We start from the raw sequence: 22,620 nt of genomic DNA, 5'->3' as shown, positions 1-22,620 counted from the left end.
CCTTTTGAAATAGCCAGTTTTGCTTTGGGGCAAATTTACTCCCCACCCCCACCCCCCCACCCCCGTCCAAAAAAAAGTATTTCCATCCCGTATACCTTCCTTAGCTAAAAACATACATCCTACTTTCCTTACATATGGAGATGTTTCCATTATCATTTCTAGTAGTTTTCGTTACAGATATTAACTAGAATCCTTAGCCATTAGAAACTTTAATTTCTAGTGAAAACTAAAAAGGAAGTTATGGTGAACAGTCTGGTGCACCAGTATTCCTTAGACTGGCAAATTTATGAATACATTTTGTAATTTCTAGAAGCACATGCTACTTCATAGTAAATCGTTCAATAAAGCACAAGAACTGTTTACTAACAGACTCAAATTTATCTTGAGTTTCTCTGTAGTCCAGAAGCCAGAAGTAAATACACCAATGTTCAGTAATTAATGTTTTTCTATTATACTTTATTTGGAAATGATTTATATGTTAATGAATTTCCATCATTTAAGTTAGCTAAACTCTAAAGGTTCAAGTTACCAAGAAGATTTTGGAAACTATTTTTAAGTACACATACCATAAAATGTAACTAGAGGTAAAAAGTACACCCAAAACCTCTTATCCCAGTCACATCTCCCTAAGTCACTTTCACCTAACAATTATGTTTAGACTACCCATGAGAATTTCATGACCCATTAGACAAAATCAGCCATATTCCCAGGCTATTTTTCTTGCTGACAATTTTCTGTAACAGAGATGCAAAACATGAACTTATTTGACTAGTAAACCCAGGCAGAAAGAAGTTTTATATCTGCATTACATTCAATGTTGATAACTCTAAAGACATGTCAATTTTAACAAAACCAATGAACTTAAACTAGTTTTAATACTGAATATTAAAAAAAAAAAAATACTGAATATTTTTCCAGATCACATGACCCACAAAGTATTTGGGTTCATTTCTGTTATACTTCTGAGAACCTAGGAACACTTAATTCATAAGCACTTAATTTTAAGCTAAGTAAATAGAGCTCTTTACAAATTAATTTTGGCAGTACCATCTAGAAGTAGAAAAATACCACTTTTACCTACAATATTCACACATAAGCATATAAACAGACGCAGTGACCCCATAGCCGTTGCCTTAAAATTTGAGCCATTAGTCAAGCACAACACAGAACTCACTGGTTTATTTGTTGTTTCTAATGGCTGAGGAATATTCCATTGTATACATAGACCACAGCTTCTTTACCCATCATCTGTCGATGGACACCGAGGCTCCTTCCACAGATGGGCTAGTGTGGACATTGCTGCTAGAAACATCGGGGTGCAGGTGTCCCAGCGTTTCACTGCATCTGTATCTTTGGGGTAAATCCCCAACAGTGCAATTGCTGGGTCGTAGGGCAGGTCTATTTTTAACTCTTTGAGGAACCTCCACACAGTTTTCCAGAGTGGCTGCACCAGTTCACATTCCCACCAACAGTGCAGGAGGGTTCCCCTTTCTCCACACCCTCTTCAATATTTGTTGTTTCCTGCCTTGTTAATTTTCCCCATGCTCACTGGTGTGAGGTGGTATCTCATTGTGGTTTTGATTTGTATTTCTCTGATGGCAAGTGATGCAGAGCATTTTCTCATGTGCTTGTTGGCCAAGTCTATGTCCTCCTCTGTGAGATTTCTCTTCATGTCTTCTGCCCATTTCATGATTGGATTGTTTGTTTCTTTGCTGTTGAGTTTAAGAAGTTCTTTATAGATCTTGGAAACTAGCCCTTTATCTGATAGGTCATTTGCAAATATCTTCTCCCATTTTGTAGGTTGTCTTTTAGTTTTGTTGACTGTTTCTTTTGCTGTGCAGAAGTTTCTTATCTTGATGAAGTCCCAATAATTCACTTTTGCTTTTGTTTCCCTTGCCTTCATGGATGTATCTTGCAAGAAGTTGCTGAGGCCAAGTTCAACCTGGATGGAACTGGAGGGTGTTATGCTGAGTGAAATAAGTCAATCAGAGAAGGACAAACATTATATGGTCTCATTCATTTGGGGATTATAAAAAATAGTGAAAGGGAATAAAGGGGAAAGGAGAGAAAATGAGTGAAAAAATCAGTGAGGGTGACAAAACATGAGAGACACTTAACTCTGGGAAACAAACAAGGGGTAGTGGAAAGGGAGGTGGGTGGGGGGTTGGGGTGACTGGGTGACAGGCATTGACTGAGGGGGGCACTTGGCAGGATGAGCACTGGGTGTTTTGCTATATGTTGGCAAATTGAACTCCAATAAATAAATAAATTATATATATATATAATTTATATATAATTTATATATATATATAAACTGACTGGTTTATAAAGAACAGTTGGATGCAAATTTTGACAGTAGGAATAAGTTAAGTTCACCTGCTCAGATAAAAAGTTTTTCTACTAATTTTTGTGGAGAAGACACTTAAGATTTTTCATTAGTCCAGCTTCTAAATACTTCCTAGTTCTGACTCCCATGCTTTTTTTTTTTTTTCCTTTTGATAAGAAATATCTCCTTCTAAAGTTTACATTTCAAAGGATGGCTTTTAGGGCCTAGAGAAGACAAAGATAATCTACATAACAAAGGCAATTCAAATTTTCTCCAAGATGAAGTTTGAGGACTATATTGGACTATTGTCAGAAGTCTAGAATAATTACTATTTATTTATTTTTCTTTCCTTAAGGGCAAGACAATTCTGTTTCCAATGTCCTGATCTTTTTCAAGATCTACAAGCATTTTGAGATCAATAGTGGAGGTTTTGGGATTGGCTAGCATAGGTGAGATTTGAGTGGCTTCTAGAACCACATTTCTGGTTTCATGGAGATTTCTAAGGCAAAGACAGTTGTGTCCAATTCACCAAATAACTGGATTACAGCCTATCAAGGAATAACCCGCCTTTCCAAATACACTTGCTACTTAGAGCCCAGAGATCTCTATCTAAGATACGGATCAAAAGATTTGTGTCTTTGTAAAGTTTGTTTAAAGTGTTTTAACAAAAGCTTTCTTTGTGAGTGTACAGCTCAAACTTAGCTTCTATCAGCCCCCGAACAGATCTTCAGCTGATAATTTATAGGAGGGCCTAAGAACAATTTTGGTCATCTGTTCTTTCTGTGAAGGGGGTTGTGAATGGCCATTCATCTTTCCAATTTATCTCTGCATTTAGTAGGATCTTCTGAAAGAGAAAGTTAAAGGGATGTATAATTTAAAAGATCTGCTGCGGGGAACCTGCATGGCTCAGTTGGATAAGCATCTGTCTTCATTCAGCTCAGGTCATGATTCCAGGGTCCTGGAATTGAGTGCCTCATTGGGCTCTGCTCAGCAGAGAGCCTACTTCTCCCTCTCCCTTTGCCCCTACCCTCCCCCCACTCATGCTCTCTGTTTCTTGCTCTCTCAAATATATATATATTTTATATGTACATATAAAAGATCTGCTGTCCAGGGACCATCAATTCTTTGTGATGGAGGTCTCATATACATATTCAAAGGACATTGCAGAGGAAAGCCTGAAGCTGGCAAAGCCTGACTACAGAGCTCTGGGAAATAGGAGGTATGGTGTAAGGGGCAGCAAAGCCAGCGCCACCACACATCGTGGGTGCTTCTGCTAAATTTACTTCCTGGCTTTCGGCATTTACATGTGTAACTTGTATACTTTGTGCCTAGAGATTAGGTAGTGTGCTCCCCGTAAATCTTGTAGAAAAGAGGAAGCTTAAGGGGTGGGTTTTGAGAAGGGGAATGTACATTGGATGTGGAAATTCATTTTTGTCTTAAGTCTAATTTCTGTCCTTTTTTTTTCTCATCAAGAGAGTTACTGAAAATAGCCGTTATGCTTCGTTGAGTCCACGTTTAAAAAATATTTATTTATTTATTTATTTATTTATTTATTTATTTATTTGCAAGAAACCATGAGCCAGGAGAGGAGCAGAGTAAGAGAGACAAGCAGACTCTATGTTGAGCATGGAGCATGGTGTGGGGCTCAATGGGGGCTGGGGCTCAATCCCATGACCCCAAGATCATGGCCTGAGCCAAAATCAAGAGTGGGACACTCAACCAACTGAGCCACCTAGGTGTCCCTGTGTCCACTTTTTAAATTTGGTCTTTCTATAGGTACCAGTAAGACAGTTACTTAGGATGAAGGCTCCGAAGAAGGAGGAGGAAAGGAGGAGAAAGAGGAGGAGGAGAAGGTGAAGGGGGGGGAGGAGAGAAAGGGAGGGAGCATGGGAAGGAAGGAAGAAAGAAAGGAAGAAAAAAGAAAAGAAAAGAAAGAAAAATTTCAAATATCAAAGTTTGTCCAACTCAAGGGATCCATCATCTGGCCATTTACAAGCTGGATCTTATTTTAATCTCAATACCAAGTCAAACCAATAAGCCTTTTTATGGACTAACCAAGAATGCAAGAGGCATCTTTAAAGAAGAATGCAAAAGTTGCAGGCCTCACAAGATCTAGAAATTTCACTCTCAGGGTTAGCCTAAGAAAGCAAAGGTCTTCCTTTCACAGGAGGTAAGAATGGTACAGTGTAAGCGATGTCTCTAGTTTCCCATGAGACTGTGAGGAGCTTCCAGTTCAGATGTGTTAATCTGCGACGCTGAATCGGTACTACTGGAACTGGGACTTTTCCAGAGCTAACAAGGCCATGAAGGTTGAGATGACAAAAGCCGCTATGGATCCAGACCCCTTATGACAAATCCCCTGAGACCTGGCACAGCTGGACAAAGGGAGCACTGTCTTTGGATCCATAGCCTGCTTAGGTGTCCATCAAATGTATCCTCCATACATGCATCCTCCAGTTGGCAGAAACTAAGGAGACTATTCTCACCAGTCACAAAACCAAGTTCTCAAGACATAGAACAAGATGAAAGAGACAAAAAAGCAAACAGTGACTGTCTCTGGAAAGGGACAGGTGGAAAGGGATCAATAGGAAACAAAAGTACTCATAACTAATTATTTACTAAAACCATTACACCCAATGAACCAGTTCACCCAAATATTTTCTCCTGTTACCTAAATTTAGATGAAGGAAAGGATGAACCACTGTTGCTTCCATTAAACTCTGCAAGCAGAGATCCAGGATTGTTATGATGAGAATTCTTACCTTCTGTTGGCTTTTTGTCAGAGATCCCAAAATCTCTCAGCTGCCATGGCTCTGGAGTGAGCGGAGTCTAGCCTGTGAAGCTCCCATCTGGGTCATCAAAATAGGGACAGAAAAGTTTCCTCTTCTTTCCTTCTAGGTTCTTTGGCTGGTCTAACAATTAAATCGATATAAGATCAACAGGAGAAAGGCAAACAGAAGTTTAATACCATGTCTACCTCCTGTATAGATGGAAGAGACCCAGGAAAACCGAGTAAGTCTCTGAAATGGCTGAAGCCATCACCTTACATACTGTCGTCGGCTAAAGACAAAGGGTGTTGGGGTTGAGGAGTCCTTATGGAAGGTTGCTGGGGTAAAACACAGCAAACAGCAAACAAGGATAAGGTTGTTTCACAAATTTAAGTCATGGCCCTCTCCATTGATAAGAGTTTCTAGAGACTGAGTTATCCCCCTTTTCCTGGTACAGGGAGGGGAACATCCTTACAAATGGAGATTTCCCTTATTAATATAAATATCTGTTACAAAAGGGTAACTTGTCAGCTTTTAGAGCTTTCTCTTTTTTCTTTTTTTTTAATATTTGCTGTGCCTTTGAAAAATAACTAGCTTAAAATACATGCCAAAGAGGCATATTTGGGGGTGGCAAACTCTGCTCCCCTTCACTGTTGAGATTAAAGTTTGGGACTTCCTAACATACACAACGTTGGCATTATTCTTTGTTCACTAACATCTGCGGCTCTACTTGTGACAGGCTGTCAAGAAACATGTCTCTGGAAAGACAGGTTTGCTCCTCAGAGACACTCAGTGATGCAATTCCCAGTGATGTGCTACAGCCCGCCAGAGTGCCCCTTGCCGTTCCTGTGTGCAGTGATGTGATGTCTGAACTATTTGTTGTGCTCTGCCATAAGATAGCATTAGCAGATGTAATGGGAACAGATCACTCATTTGTGGAAATATTTATGGTAGTGCTTTCAAAGGAACATTCAATCCACGGTTGCAACTGATGAAGCATGTAGCAAGGACTATTTCTAAAACCATGTGGGCTAAAATGTCATCCTACAAGGCAGTTAAAATGTGTTAACTTAATATGTGTATGACCAGGGATTAGAAAACACTAGCTGTCATATTTGAGCAGATCCAATGCATGTGCATTTTTAGTAAAAGAGAAGTAAGTAATCACCTTATGTTGAAAAGGCCAGGTTAAATTGCTTTAATTTAAGAGGATGGCTTCACTACCACATATTTCATGCTGCCCAGCAAGAAACCATTTTCTACCCAAAATGCACCTTCTTTTACCTGGCGAAGCTTTTTTTAACACTATAGATATTGTTTTCTGAGCAGTACTTAAAATCACACTGCACAGCTTTTGAATGCAACACGTTGAAATGTTTAACTGAACCAATCTTACTCTTTTAGACTGCTGATAAATTTTCTATCAAAATGAAAAAACCATAGAAGATGAATTAATTTAACAGATGAACCTAAGTGTGATGTTGGCCACACACAATAGCTTTCATCCCTTGTAGGCAGCATTGCATTCTTTTGCTAATCACCCCACTGTGCTCTAATTATTGAATGTCTTTTAGTCCAAAAGCTCCCTAGAAGCAGGTCATAAAATATTATGCCCAGTCAATGGATGCTGGCAAATCTTTGTCAAAATTTGCCAAAGGTATTGAGAAATCCCTGAAAGGATAAGGAGAGAAGGCTAAATGCATTCAGCTAAAAGCTCAGGAATACCACAGAGATGTAACTTCTGGACACTTTTTAATACCTTCATTACTTTGGGCTACTTAGAGCAGTAGTAATTTACTAAATAGGAGCAATTTAATAGAGAATCCAGAAATGTAAAAGAATTACTGCATCTCTGAAAAAAGTACATAGCATTCGCTCTGAAAAGATGAGACCCAGCATTTCCAATAAAGTTGATTTACTACTTAATGCACATCTGAAGCAGCATGGTGTTGGTTCAGAGAGCAGTTTGTAGCAATTTGATTTACACTAATCAAATGAAATGGTGCATTTTCCTGACACATAAATGAAGTACACATTTTTAAAAATTACTTAAGAAAATAGCTACTCAAAATGTTTAGTCATCATGATGGAAGCTAGTGGACATTTCACACTTACATTAAATTGAGGTTTAGTTGTCTCTAAAGATATATCTTTGTAATCATCCATCTTGTAAGTATATTTTAAAACATAAAAAGTTCATTTTTCTAATTTTATTTAACTTTATATCAAAAATATTTTTAAAAGATGTAAGAGAGGAACGCCTGGGTGGCTCAATGGTTGAGCATCTGCTTTCGGCTCAGGGCGTGATCCCGGGATCCCAGATCGAGACCCACATCAGGCTCCTAGCAGAAAGCCTGCTTCTCCTTCTGCCTTGTCTCTGCCTCTCTCTCTCTCTCTCTGTCTCGCTCATGAATAAACAAATCAAATAAATAGATGATAGATAGATGATGATGATAGATAGATAGATAGATAGATAGATAGATAGATAGATAGAATGAATGAAGAGACATAGAAGATAGAATGAGCAACTCCAGCCATATAGGAATTCTAAATGGAGAGGAAGTATTATACGAGAATTGCTACCATTAAATGTTTTTCTTAAAAGACAGATTGAGTGTTTATGTGAGGGCAAGAATTCTGGAAGGTTTGCATTCCACACTTAGATGCTGAGCACCTGGTTTATGCCAGGGACTGTGTTAGGACCTTGAAATACAAAACTATTTACAATGTGGTCCTTTTACTTAAGAAACTCAACTTTATTATTGAGGTTAACTTAGTATTATGGAGTCATGTAGGAGGGCATCCGAACCAGATCCGGCAGGCTAAAGAGATTTCTCAAAGCTTGAGCTGAGTCAAGCTAGAAGAATACATATTTCGTTATTTTTCAGATAAGTAGTAGTGTGACTCTGTTTGGGAGCAAAAGGGCAATGAGCCTGGGAGGACCCCAGGCACAAAATGTGGCTTGCACAAAATCATGGGTCTGCAAGTGAGTACAAAGATGTCACACCATGAAGGACTCACAGGCTTTGTCAAAGAACCCAGGACTAATTCTGAGGGCCCTGAGGAGTGATAGAAGGCTTTTAAGCCAAGCGGTGACATGGTCATATTTGTTTTTTAGGAAGAGGAGTGAGGAAGAATTAAGATGGGTAAAATAGATGGAGGCAGGGAAGTACGTATAGAAGCCTGTTGATGTAAAAGTGAAGACCTGAGCTAAGTGATTCACAGGAGGAGAGATTTATTATTTTGACAGATACCAAAGTGATTAAATGAAATTCAATTCAAGACAAATTCTATGTGTGAGACAGATGAGAGAGAGGGCATAAGTACAAAAATCCAGTTTGGCTCTCATGCTTCACAGACAACGTGATACTCTATGTAGAAAACCCAAAAGGCTCCACCCAAAAATTGTTAGAACTGATACAGGAATTCAGCAAAGTTGCAGGATATAAGATCAATTCACAGAAGTCAGTTGCAGTTCTATACATACAATGAGACAGAAAAAAAAGAAAACAAGGAATCGATCTCATTTACAATTGCACCAAAAACCTAAGAATAAACCTAATCACAGAGGTAATGGATATGAACTCTGAAAACTATGGAACACTTAGGAAAGAAATTGAGGAAGACAAAAGAAATGGAAAAGCATTCTATGTTCATGGATCAGAAGAACAAATACTACTTAAATGTCTATGCTACCCAGAACAATCTACACATTCAATGCAATCCCTATCAAAATACCATCACCATTTTTCACAGAGGTAGAACAAACAATCCTAAAACTTGTATGGAACCAATAAAGATCCTAAATAGCCAAAAGAATGTTGAAAAAGAAAGCCAAAGCTGGAGGCATCACAATTCCACACTTCAAGCTGTATTACAAAGCTGTGATCATCAAGACAATGTGGTACTGGCACAAAAATCACACACATAGATTAATGGAGCGGAATAGAGAACCCAGAAATGGACCCTCAACTCTATGGTCAACTGATCTTTAACATAGCAGGAAAGAATATCCAATGGAGAAAAGACAATCTCTTCAACAAATGGTGTTGGGAAAACTGCAACATACAAAAGAATGAAATTAGCCACTTTCTTACACCATACACAAAAGTAAACTCAAAATGGATGAAAGACCTAAATGTGAGACAGGAATCCATCAAAATCCTAGAGGAGAACACAGGCAGCAACCTCTTTCACCTTGGCCACAGCAACCTCTTACTGGACATGTCTCCAAAGGCAAGAAAAACAAAAGCAAAAATGAACTATTGGGACTTCATCAAGATAAAATACTTCTGCACAGGAAAGGAAACAGAAAAACTAAAAGGCAACGTACAGAGGGGAGAAGATATTTGCAAATGTCTTAACACATAAAGGGCTAGTATCCAAAATCTATTCAAAAAGTTATCAAACTCAACACCTAAAGTCAAGAAATGGGCAGAAGACACGAACAGACATTTCTCCAAAGAAGACATAAAAATGGCCAACAGACACATGAAAAACTACACCATATCACTGGGCATCAGGGAAATACACATGAAAACCACAGCGAGATGTCACCTCACACCGGTCAGAATAGTTAACAACTCAGGAAACAACAGATGTTGGTGAGGATGTGAAGAAAGGGAACCCTCTTACACTACTGGTGGGAATGCAAGCTGGAGCAGCTACTCTGGAAAACAGTGTGGAGGTTCCTTGAAAAGGTAAAAATAGAAATAAATACCCTAACTCAGCAATTGCACTACTACATATTTATCCAAATGATACAAACATAGTGATCCGAAGGGGCACCTGCACCCCCATGTTTACAGCAGCAACATCCACAATAGCCAAACTATGGAAAGAGCCCAGATGTCCATCAACAGATGTATAGATAAAGAAGATGTCACACACACACACACACACACACACACACACACACACACCAGTGGAATATTACTCAACCATCAAAAAGGATGAAATCTTGCATTTGCAACAATGTGGATAGAACTAGACGATATGATGCTAAGCAAAATAAGTCAGAGAAAGACAAACACCATATGATTTCATTTACATGTGGAGTTTAAGAAACAAAACAGAAGGGGAAGGGAAGGAAAAGCAAAATAATATGAAAATTGAGAGGGAGGCAAACTGTAACGGACACTGAACTCTAGAAAAGACACTGAGGCTTGCTGGGTGGGGGAGGTGGGTGGAGGATGGACTTAATGGCTGATGGGCATTAAGGAGGCACTTGATGTAATGAGTACTGGGTGTATACACAAGTCACTAAATTCTACCTCTGAAACTACTTTTTTAAAAAAATCCAATTTGGAGTTTATTCATTTTTTAAAGATAGCTGGAGAGATAACATTGACCCTAACCAAAAAAAAAAAAAGTGAGAGAAGGAAGACGAGGTTTTGGAGAAGGTGGTAATTACCTCATATTTTATACAGATCTGGAGCTTATCAGAGAGATCTGGGATGGGGTATAGATTTTGTTATCACTGGAATAAAGAAAATCATGAATTTACAGATATAGGAGATATCCGAGAGAAATATGTAGAAAAGAGAAACAGCCCAAGGCAAGAATATTAGGAGAAAATACATAACTTAGGTCTATTAAAGGAGTGCAAATCTATGGAGCTAACTTTAACAAGACATCCAGAAAAGCCCAGGGGGAACAAAAGATACTTTATAGAAGACCAGGAGAAAGAATTTCAAGAAAGTCACAGTCATTTAAGGTATTCAGAGTCTGCAGAGAAGTAATTTAACATGATGACGGAAGAAAGTCCATCAAAATAAAGGCCTTTCAGGGGAGGCCGGGCCCGGGAGACCTGAAGGCTGTGGGCTGGAGAAGGAAGAGGAGAGGAGAAAATGATGCCGTAGGTGTAAGTGAGCCAGGGGCGGGGGAGGAAGCAGTTAAAGAAGGAGGTAGGATCAAGGATGTTTTCGTTTTGAGGGGCTCCTGGGGGGCTCCTGGGAGGCTCAGTCAGTTAAGCATCTGACTCTTGATTTTGGCTCAGGTCGTTGACCTCAGGGTCAGGAGATGGAGCCCCATGTCGGGCTCTGCACTGGGCATGGAGCCTGCTTGGGATTCTCTCCCTACATCGACCCCTCCGCACCCCACCCCACCCCGGCTCTCTCGCTCTCTCTCTCCCACTCCCACTTTCCTTCTCCCTTTCTCTCTTCCTCTCTCTCTCTCAAAAATAAATAAATAAATAAATAAATAAATAAATAAATAAAATATTTTTAGATTTAAGAAGAGAGGGGCTTGGACAAGTTCATATTTGGGGATGATACATGACAAAGAGGTTGAAGGAGGCCCCAAAGGAGCAGATGACGATGGCTGAGTGTCTGAGCAGGTGGATGATGCCCGGGGAAGGAACCACGAGGAACAAGGAAGAGACTTGGGTGCAGACTAGGTTGAGGAGTGAGAGTGTCAGGGCTGTGGGTGGGGGTCAGCTTGGGCAGTGACACAGACGTGAGAAGACCGGTGTTATTATAAGTGAATAGTCTCCACAGCCAGCCAGATCTCAGCACTCTCTCAAACTCCATTCCGTGCCTCCAGCAAGGTGCTGTAACCCCGGCGTAGGGCAGCTCTGAGGGTGGCTTTCTACCCCGGCTCTTAGAGGTTTCCCATCTTACCCAGATTTTGCCGAATGTGGTACCTTGTGTGATAGCGAGTGCTTTACTGGGTGTTTCCCCTTTCCTGTGCCTCTTGCCCACTCCCCATAGAATCAACTCCCCAACTAACAATTTTTATTTAAGTCCTTTTTTGGGGGGGGATTGGCCTCCAGGGAAGCTCTAACTAGAACAAATAAAGCGCTTAAAATAATACCTGCCGTATAGGAAGCACTCGTGATGCTTTCCTGGATATAAATCAGGGCTGATGGGAGGAATAAATATTATCCACATAATATTTAGTAGTTTCATTTAGTGCCTGGAACGTAGAATGCGCTTTATAAATAGCCGTATTAGTGTCGGGAGCTGGGAAAGGCCATTCAGTTTCTAGGAACTGTGCTGCAGAGGGTTTAGATGCTCCGCTCCTCCTCGGGCTGGTGAAGAGGAGCAGGGATGTCCAGGCGAGGAGCCTGGAGTGGGTTGAGGAATGAGGGTGGCTGCACGTGAATCAAGGCTTCCTTAGGGCTCTCCTGGGCAAATTTGCGGGGCTGGCAGGACAAGCTCCTGTGCACATGAGCAGGGGAAGACAGAGGAGTAATCAGAGGTTTGCATCTTGGGTGAGGGACCAAGGATGACTGAAAGGTGAGTCCCAGCAGGATGTTCTGACCCCATGGTGCCACATAGAGGTGTTTCACCGGGTCCCAGGCTGGGACGGCAAACCTGAGGGAGCTTGTGGTTGACAGAGGACTAGAATTTGTGAGCAAAGTCCACAAGGTCGGGCGTAACAGTATACACAAGAAGGTGGGTGTCTGCAGGTTGAACCAGGACAAATGTGATGACGTAAGGGAAGAGAAACACGGTGCGTTTGTTCACCTGCACCTTCTTTTGGTTCGGTTGTGTGTAGTGATCACAGTGGGCTCCCGTGGCAGCGCATGCCTTGAGAGTAAATAGCCTGTAGTTGCAAGTAAATATGGACAGAGCTCCCACTATTGCAAAATCAATTATGAGCTGTGGTCCCCTAAAAACACCAGTAGAGGGGCACCTGGATAGCTCCGTCACATAAGCCTCGGATTCTTGACCTGAGTTCAGGTCATAATCCTAGGGTTGTGAGATCGAGCCCCACGTTGGGCTCTGAGCTGGGCTCTGAGCTGAGCGTGGAGCCTACGTCATACTCTCCTTCTCCCTCTGCTCCTCCTTTCTGTCTCTCTAAAAAAAGAAAACCAACCAAACAAACAAACAAAAAACACCAATAGAGAAATTTGAACACAGAACCAGAGGTGCAGGAGAGAATTTAGTCCCTACGATTAGAATATAAATCCAAGCCAGTGAAATCAGCCCCACTTGGCTCTCCTCAGGGGGCCGCAGGGCAATGATGACTGAGCAAGCATTTATTTTGCACCTACTATGTGCTGGGAACTTTGCTTATGTCGTTGCATTTATGAAATGTCTTTGGGTGGGAGCCACAGCTGGAAGAAAAGGTGAAGCCCCACAGCGTCTTCAAGGCAGTGACAATCCGAGGATTTTGCCCCCGCCCTCTGTCCAGCTGGGACAACCTGCTGTGCTCCCCACCAGGCCTCTCGGCAGCTCCCCCACTCCACGTGTTGGATTCCTCTGAAGTGACAAATTGCAGAAATAAGGAAAGGCAGAAGGAGAAAGGCTGAAAAGAAGATTGCAAAGAGGAAAAAAAGTGAGACAAGCAAGGAAAAGTAAAATAAAAATGAAGACTCAGGCGTGACCCAAAAAAGTTATATAGCAAATAAGAAAAAGACCGTGTTTGAAAACAAGCCTTTTGCTCGTCAGGATACTTATTTCTACACCTAAAATGCGTACTCGACCTCAATGACAAAATAGCATGTAATCTAGTCGCATGGGGGAAGGGAACTGGCCCATATTGTCCCAAAGCCATTATGGAAAATGTGACCAGCAGAGGCCTGGTATTTCTTTTCCTGTTCCCAGTCATCTTTGGAGTCAGAGAAGGTGGAAACAATGTTTAACATTTCTAAAACTATGTGGGTGAAGAGAGCTGGGTTCTGATTTCAGGACCTAAATCACAAGCTCTTTGCATTTAATTGTGGCGAACATGAAAGGTTTTTATTAGGTAGGTGTTTATAAAGAAAAATTTAAATAAGCATTAGGGGATTTTAAACCCCTGATGAGGTAGTTACCTGCTGCATTATTTAGAACACTTGGGACTCAAACCGCTGCCCTTTTGTGTGCCAAGCTGCCACTGACTGATGTAAGGGCCTCAGAATTTTTCCCTTAGGAGGTATAATCAATGAAAATCTTTACCAACACCAGTCCCTGCTAGACATCTAAGGGACAAGTTTTCACAGATCATATTAATTCACTAGCACAATAACAGTAGCGCTCATTGTAAGTTGCTAAATTTTGCAAATTAATGAGTGACAAGATGATGGCATAGGTCAGTAATACATATTACGCTTAATTTTCATCAAGTGTTTGATTTGCACGTTACACCTCTGCCTGCCTGAATAAAAAAGGTGATGAGCGTAGAGGCACCAAACATCATTAGCCCTCCATGATTATATTACATTTTTGCATAAAATGAAATGAAACTTTCTGATGTTTTATAATTACTGCAGTGTATTAGCAAAATTTTATTATGCAATTAAAACATTAGCTACAACAAATATAAATATGTTCATGTGTTCTTAATTAGAGCACTTTAATAATTACTGTTCACTTGTGTATAAGTAGTTTACATATGATTAGAAGCACTTATATTAATATAAAAGTGGGATTTCAAACTTTTAGATCTGCCTTTTTTTAGAAATGAGAATGATTATATGACTGAAACGTCTAGTCAAAGGGGTAAATCTGACACTGAACAGCAGTAGAACCCAGTGGTTCTGGGTGCCCGGATCCTGGGTTCAAATCCTAGCCCCACCACCTATTAGCCTATACACCTGCCACAAGCTGCTTTGCCACTCTGTACCTCAGTTTTCATATTAGTGAAATAGAAATGCCAATTATAATTAAAACGCTTCCTAGGCTTGTTGTAAAGATTAAACGCATTGATATATCATGGCATTTAGAATGGCACCTGACACATAATTAGCGCTGCATGAGTGAGGGTGATTAATATCATTATTACCGCTTGATTGTCAGAGGAGCTATTATTCTAAATTATCAAGATAGGGGTCTTTAATAAGCTTTCTCAAAAGATCTCGAAGACCTCTTTTGGTAGGCAAAGCAAGAAATCAACAGGACATTTTTTTTTTTTTTTTCTGTTAGAGATGCAAAGTAGAAGCTTGCTGAATCTTGTCAGGCCCATACTACAGGTCTCAGACTTCCAGGCCAAAGGTATAATGAAACAGTACTTAAGAGTAAAAGTGGAGGGCTGCTGAAGAAGGAAAACTTTTCATTCTTCTCCTCCCTGAGGAATTCCTCCACCCTTTCTTCACTCTTCCTCTGGAAGAGGAGCCAATGAGATAGAGTTGAGGGATCTAAGGAGGCCATCTTCATGGGGAATCAGGGAATGGGGCCACTGTGCATTGGGGTCTCTGAAAGCGCAGATAAATGCCTTGACCTAGGGCCTATTTTCTTATAGCAGAACCATCACTTGCACTCTCTTCTTCAGCCAGCCAGAGTGGGGTAAAAGACTGCTTCAGGGTGTCAGGTAAGGAGAAAAAAACTCCCTTGAGCTTTGTACTCCAGCTCAGCTGACCAGAGTGTTCCTTGGACTCTGGGACAGGAGCCCAGCTAACAGTGAAGTGATAATCTGCTTCCTTGGGCCATCATTCCTTGCTTGTATCTATCTGTCGCAGTTGGCTGTTGTCTGGGGTAGGATTTGGACATTCCTTGGGTCCTTTCACCAAATTCCATCCAAAAACATCCCAGTCTCAACACAATCTCTAACATCATCCAATGGAGAAACTAAGGCCCATGGAGAAAAAAGCAACTTGCCCAAGATCACAAAGTAGTTAGTGGGGGCACTGTGGCTTGAAGTTGTTTCTTGATTCCCAGATTATTATTTAAAAATTAGGTATAATAGTTATAATAATGTGGACAAAATACACACACACACACAAAAAAAAAAAAAAAACCCTAACATCTGGAAATAGAATCTTTAAAGTGCACAAGTATACAATCTACTTTTGTATAGAACTGAGGTCTTAGCCACGCTTTATTTATTATTTCCAAAGTCCTTCTCAGAAAAGCCTCATTTTCCTAGCCAGATTCCCACTTAGGCAATTACATCCTGCTCGTATAAACTGTTTTTATATCTCAATTGGACAGAGCACACTTCCATCTAATTTATCTTGCTCCCCTAATTGGCTTTGCAGGATTGCTGTGTGAGCTTTGAATTGCTGCACTTCCTGTCTGCATTCAGGATGTCCTTAGGGAGCCATTATGTAAATTACTTTTTTCTGTGTGCTAAATGGTGCCCTAGTGCCCTGAAAGAGTTAATTCACCTCAGAGAGGTGAGCAGTTATTCACCCAAGAACCAGGACTGTTACTGACCCAAAGTGGGCTGTAACAATCTGGGCATAAGGCCAATTAGCCGCATGCTGGCTCAGTAGACGTTCAGTGGGTAGGTGCCCAACCATTGTGCATGCCCCATTGGAAACGACTTAACCATGGGGAGCACATGACTTGTTCAACTGAATCCCAGGTCTCCCTAGGAGTAGAAGTTTGAAGTAGATTTGCTTAAGAACACCTATTTAGATTAATGCCTGACTTCTGGTTGGGGTGGGGGGGGGGCAATCTATTTCTGTTCACAGACTGTCCTAGGAACTCCTGAATATACAAGTTGGTTCTGCAGTGGCCCTTCCCAGACAGGATATCATATTCCCCAAAGGAGCATCTCAGGGGTTCCAACTGAAGGAAAAAATAATTATAGGGTGTTATTCCATCTACTAGGGCTGTTCAGTAGAAATATAACGTGAACCACATATATAATTGTATGTTTTCTGGTATCCATAATAAGTAAAAAAAATAGGTAAAATTAATTTTAATCATATATTTTATTATTTAACCCAACATATCCAAAATATTGTCATTTCAAGATGTAGTTATTATTAAAATATTATTGAGATATTGTATATTCTTTATGTTTGTATGAAGCCTCTGAAATATGGTGTGTATTTTGCAGCTAGAGCACATCTCTTTTTGGTACTAGCCACATTCCAGGTGGTCAGTAACCGCATGTGGCTAGTGGCTGCCATATTGGACACGCTGAGCTCTGAAAGTTGTCTGAGTTTGTCTAGCCCTAAAAGAAGGTCACATCTTCTTTCCCTTCCACCTGTTTGGTTTGGTTTGCTTTCTTGCCAGGCAAATTCAAATCTCCTGAGCTTGCTCAATTCTTTCTAAGTTTGATCCAGCATATCCAGAATGCTTTGGAGACTTGACCAGTTTTGTTTTGTTTTGTTTTGTTTTGTTTAAAAAAAAAAAAAATTTGCATCATAGGACGTTTGTATGCTTTTTATACCTCAGAATCTTAATTCCTGTAATAAAAGCTAGATTGGAAAATAATGGAAATAGAGCTACATAATAGCCTTTCCAGAAATAAGGAAACTATAAGAGGCAGAGAATCTGTTTCTTTTGTTGTTGTTGTTTTCCTGGAGGTAGAGGGGAGGTGAGAAATACTGGGGAAAATTAATTAAAATGAAGGCCAACAGTTCCATAAAACATTAAGAAAGCACTATAAGCTATGCTCTTAAAGCACAAAGATGAGCAAGCCATAATCATAGCAATTGAAAAGCTTGTGGTTTAGCGGAAGAGACCATCCTGAGGGTGATTTGATATAATATAGAGAAGGCATCAATGAGACTAAGAACAGACTCTATTTGAGCAGTTTGATGTTTCACCTGACCTGGGATGCAAAGACACTTTCCTAGAAAATAAAAAAAAAAAGAGTAAACTTTGAATGCCCCAAAGGAGAATCACCAGAGGTAACCAGAGCATCACTTGAGCCCTGAAGCTTCTAAATCATGTTATGAGCTCAGACTTTTTTCTGTAAGTGATGGGAAGCCATGGGGAGTTTCTAAAGGAGCCACCCTATTAGGTTGTAGATGGATCAAATGGATGACTCTGATTGCCTACGGAGGATGGACTCAAGGGTTAGAAGAGGGAGTCTAGTAGGTAGAGCCCTGGAATAGAGGAAAGGAGACAAAGTAAGGGGCTGATAGAAGAGAGCAGGGCATTGACCAAGGGACTGACCAAGGGGGAGTTATGATGGACATACATGAGGTAAAACCAGTAGGTCTGGGTGATTGGTTAGATCCAAGGATAACACTGAAAACAATTAAGCAGAGATTACAGACAGAAAGTCAATTTAGAGGTCAAGATGGTGAGTTCTGTTTTTGAAGAACCTGAATGTGTTGTGTCTCTGCAACACCCCCTGGATTTTGTCTACAGGCAGTTACTTACACAGGGTTGATGCTCGCATTTGTAGGTAATAAATAACACCTGTTACTTATAGATCACTTACTGAGGTCAAGGACTTTATGTTTGTAACCTTAGTAATGGCCAGAATGAACTTAGGAGACATAAGTTATTATGATAAATTTTACAGATGTAGAAGATCCAGTATAAGTGTTAACAGTTAGGAGCCAGGATTGAAACTCCAGATTCTCTGAGACTGTGACCTCAAATTGTATTCAGAATTTTATCCTGTGTCATCTGGTTATAATACCATAGAGGAAAATTCGTAAGTGAAGATGATATCACCCAAGATGAAGATGAACTAAATCTAAAAGTACCTCACTCTTCACAAACATTTAAATACATGAAGATGATGTATTTGCTTACAAATTTACTGTTTGAGTTAAAGGCTTGAAAGAATAGATTGCTCATTATTATAACATTATCACTTAAATATGTTTTCTTTCTAACAATTTTTTATTATAAAGAAAGGTTTAATTAATTGTAAATATTATTTCATTTTAAATATATCCTTTTTTGTAACAAATGGTTCCATAGTCTAATATTTACAATATCTAGAATCCCTTTGCTTTTGCTAATTTATGAAGAAGCCAGATTTTTTTTAAATTTATTTATTCATGAGAGACACACACACAGAGAGAGAGAGAGGCAGAGATATAGACACTGCCTAGAGGGAGAAGCAGGCTCCATGTGGGGAGCCTGACGTGGGACTCGATCCTGGGTCTCCAGGATCAGGCCCAGGCTGAAGGCGGTGTTAAACTGGTGAGCCACCCGGGCTGCCCAAGAAGCCAGATTCTAAGAACAAAAGAATTTAGCTGATAATACTCAGCTAAAAAAGTAAAAAAAGAAAAAGACAACTTAAGACTTGATAACTTCCATAATGTTAAGCGGTCACAGAAGACTGTCACAGTCAGGAAACGAACTTCTTCCATCTACTTACCTGCCACCAATCCCTACATCTATCTCCCATCACTCTTATCTTTTCAATGGTAAGAAAATAAACTATTATAAAGAACTAATGTAATGTAACTTTCCCATGGGATGGTTATCTAGGTCTATTTGTTTTCAGTTTTGGCTGCTATCAGCTAAAACCCAGTGCTTTACAGAGCTGGAGGTCCTCACTCTACCTTCTCAGCCTCCATTTCTATTTTCTCTCCTAAAATTTTGTTGAGCTATTATTATAGGGTTGCTATCTAGACAAGTAGTGAGATACCCCTTAGGACTTCCTCCCTGTCGCCCACCTTCCAGGTCATTGGTTACCACCTCCTTACACTAATACTATCCTGACCCATTTTCAGTGGCCTGGCTAGAACCCATTTGACATGACCTTTGGGTGTTACCATTGGATGACTCTCAAGGTCTAGCTCAGCCTGATTAGCTTCTGAGAAATATACTTACATATTTCTAGCTTCTCTCTTTCAGCACCAGCCTGCCATGGAATTCTCAACCTAGCTCGTGGTCAAAGACGTTCATCCTTCTCTTAATTGATTTTGGCATGTAGGGACTATAATCACACAGCAGTGTATCTATTATATAAAAGCTTCCCTTTTTGCAGGCATTTCGGAAAGTATTTTTGAAGAGGTAAATGCCAGATGACAAAATAAATGAAGCTTTTCTATTTTCTCAAAAGTCATAAAACAAAAAAAAGTGGGGGAAGTTAAAGAAAGTGAAAATGACCTTAGTAAGTCACCGCTAGAATCTCTCCTAAGATTCAAATAAGTTATAATTAAGTACAGGTTGGGTAACCACAAGGGGAATGATCAGTTTAATCAGCTAAGCCTTAATAAAGGCAACTACCAAGGCTCAATCCAGCTCTATCTGTCTTCAGGGTGACAAATAGTGCCCTCAATAACTCATATCTAGTCTGAAACAGATTTGGAGTCCTTCTTCTGATGAGGATGGCCAGGCAGCTGCCCAAGTGACATTTTCGGAAAGAGCTCAGATCTAACTAAAATCACCTCATATGCCAGCCTTCCAATGCATCTAGATGCAACCACCGTTAAGTAGTACTGGGAACAAAAACCTATGACTTAGCTAATAGAGAGAGCTGTGATTCATTAGCAGGAGTAACTACCTCTATTTACCCCATTACAACCTACTGTCACCATCACCAGAAGTAGAGTCTCATTTATTTTTAGAATTAACAAATATTTGTAGATTATTGCCCATACCTTAGGCACTGCAAAGGCCCTGATACAACCTAAGGGAACATGACAATATGGATAGTCTCTGCCCTCGAGGGGTCCATCTTTTCATGTATTCTGATGGGAGGGAGAAGTACCAGATGCTGTGTCAGTCACAGTATGCGTGAGGTTATGCTACATACACACACACACACACACAAAACAACGTATCTCCCAAAGTTACTGGTTTCTGAAAACAATAGTTTATCTCTCATTTTCACATCATGCCTTTTGCAGTTGAGCTGGAGCTCTGCTCCACATTTCTTCATTCTGGGATTTGGGTTAATAGAGTAATCACTATCTCAAACATTACAGGTCGCTAGAGTCTGACCAAAAAGCACCCTAGAGGGTCTTGCATTAGTAATTCAGTGCCTTGGCCTGGAAGAGATACCTCTTGCTTCTACTCCCAACCTTATATCGAGAGCCAGTCATGTGAACTTACTGAGTGCAAGGATAATGCCTGGGAGGAGAGAGCTGGCGTACCTGAAGAGCTTTAATGACTTCCAGAGACATGCAGGTTCTGAAGTTGAGGAGGAGATGGGTAGAGCCTTGGGGTGTGGCAGCTTCCTGGGCTCCATAGAACAGCACTCTTGGAGCTCTGGGCATCCAAGAGGAAGCCTACAAGTTGAAGGCCCTGGATAAGGGGATAAAAGAGCAGAAAAAGAAGGGATTCTATTTATTGATTACATACTCTGTCTCAGTCCCTTTCATTTCATTTTATGTTTAAACACTTAAATTTAAGGGATTGAGAAGGAAAACAAAATGTTTAGCCATGAACAGGGAGCTAGAGGTATTCCAATGGTAAACTTGGCTCACTGAGCTGATTTATTTTTTTTTAAGATTTACTTATTTCTTTGAGAGAGAAAGAGAGAGAGCAAGGGGGAAATGTAAAGGCAGAGAGAGAGCATCATAAGCAAATTTCCCACTGAGTAAGGAGCCCAGCGTGGGGCTCTATCCCAGGACCCTGAGATCATGATCCGAGCTGACATCAAGAGTTGGGGACACTTAACCAACTGAGCCCCCCATGTGCTCCTGAGCTATGATTTAAAACATGGTACCAGATATAACATGGTACATGCAGACTGACAGCTGTGACAATTAATACCTTCTCCAAGGTTCACCTGCATGGATCTCCCCAAGATCTAAGGAGAAACTATAACAATGTAACTCATTTTGGAAATACCTAAAAAGAATAAGGGTTATTCTGTTTTCACCCCCCATGGCTTTAGTTCAGAAAGGTATGAGTACTTTGTGTGATTCTGTGTGACTTGCCTCCAGCCTTCAGAGAGATATCAGTATTTTTTCTACTCCAGGGTACAAAATATTGAAAAACAAAGGCATACAGCTTGGAATGAGGCCAGCAAGAACCCTAAGTTTCTTTTTCTTTCTTTCTTTCTTTCTTTCTTTCTTTCTTTCTTTCTTTCTTTCTTTCTTTCTTTCTTTCTTTCTTTCTTTCCTTCCATTTAGTTTCTTCCACACTTAGATTCCTATATTGCTTCTTCCCTAGATCTTTCTTTCTTCCTTCTTTTTTTTTTTTTTTTTAAAGAATTTATTTAATTATTTGAGAGAGAGAGAGAATACGAGCAAACATGAGTGGCAGAGAGAGAGGGAAAAGCAGGCTCCCAGCCGAGCAGGGAGCCCAGTGTGGGGCCCAATCCCAGGATCCTGAGATCATGACTGGAGCTGAAGGCAGCTGCTTCATCAATTGAGCCACCCAGGTACCCCTCCCTAGGTCTTTTTGATACTTCCTTCTCACTAACCCATTCTGCTCATCCTTCTTCTGGTATTGCAAGGATAAAGCACTTGTAGATTTTAGCTTATAATAATAAGTCTCTTTATTTGGTATGTGTGGGTTGTTTTTTTTTTTCAACTTTTCTTAAGCTCTTTTATATGTATTGCTTTGCTATCTTAGAATTAAAGAATGCAGTAAAAAGTTAAAAGATATGGAAGATGTTTCAAAGTGAACAGTTCTGGAGTACATAATTAATATACTAATATTCAGGTAGCTCTAAGCATTTGGAAACCTTTCTCTAGGTGAAGATCTAAATCCCACCCCCCCCTTTATTTTTTTTGGAATTGAGTATTAGAGCCACAGACTTTGTGATTTGGACAATTTCAATTGCCACAGCAGTATCACATGGAAAACAAATAAAACTATATCATAGGATCCCTGAAATGAGATGAATATTTTGGAAGATAGAACTGGTCAAAATGCTGGGAAATTTATATTTATAGTTTTGAGGAGATTTGGGGAATGACATATAATGACAGTCAATACTTGATTATCAGAGATCATCTTGGAGGGTGGGTGGAAACTAAGTTACAGATAATCCAAAACC

General features: G+C 40.2%; 1 long non-coding RNA gene across 6 annotated transcripts in view; it reads right to left on the bottom strand.

The window, feature by feature from the left end:
- Positions 1-322: 322 nt before the first annotated feature.
- LOC144304739 (uncharacterized) overlaps positions 323-22,620 on the bottom strand; it is a 152,354-nt gene continuing 130,056 nt past the window's right edge. For 5 of the 6 annotated variants that reach the window (XR_013371712.1, XR_013371713.1, XR_013371711.1 and 2 more), the window contains 3 exons: positions 20,765-20,915; positions 5,089-5,238; positions 3,092-3,170 (listed from right to left, as the gene is read on the bottom strand). This is a non-coding gene — a long non-coding RNA (uncharacterized LOC144304739). Of the gene's footprint in view, positions 1,953-3,091; positions 3,171-5,088; positions 5,239-20,764; positions 20,916-22,620 lie in introns of those variants that run through there. The other variant, XR_013371714.1, reaches the window with a different exon arrangement.

Source organism: Canis aureus, chromosome 34, assembly GCF_053574225.1.
Source record: "Canis aureus isolate CA01 chromosome 34, VMU_Caureus_v.1.0, whole genome shotgun sequence".
Taxonomy (NCBI): Eukaryota; Metazoa; Chordata; class Mammalia; order Carnivora; family Canidae; genus Canis; species Canis aureus.
Note: the sequence above shows the minus strand (reverse complement) of the source record. Positions and strands in the feature narration are given on the sequence as shown.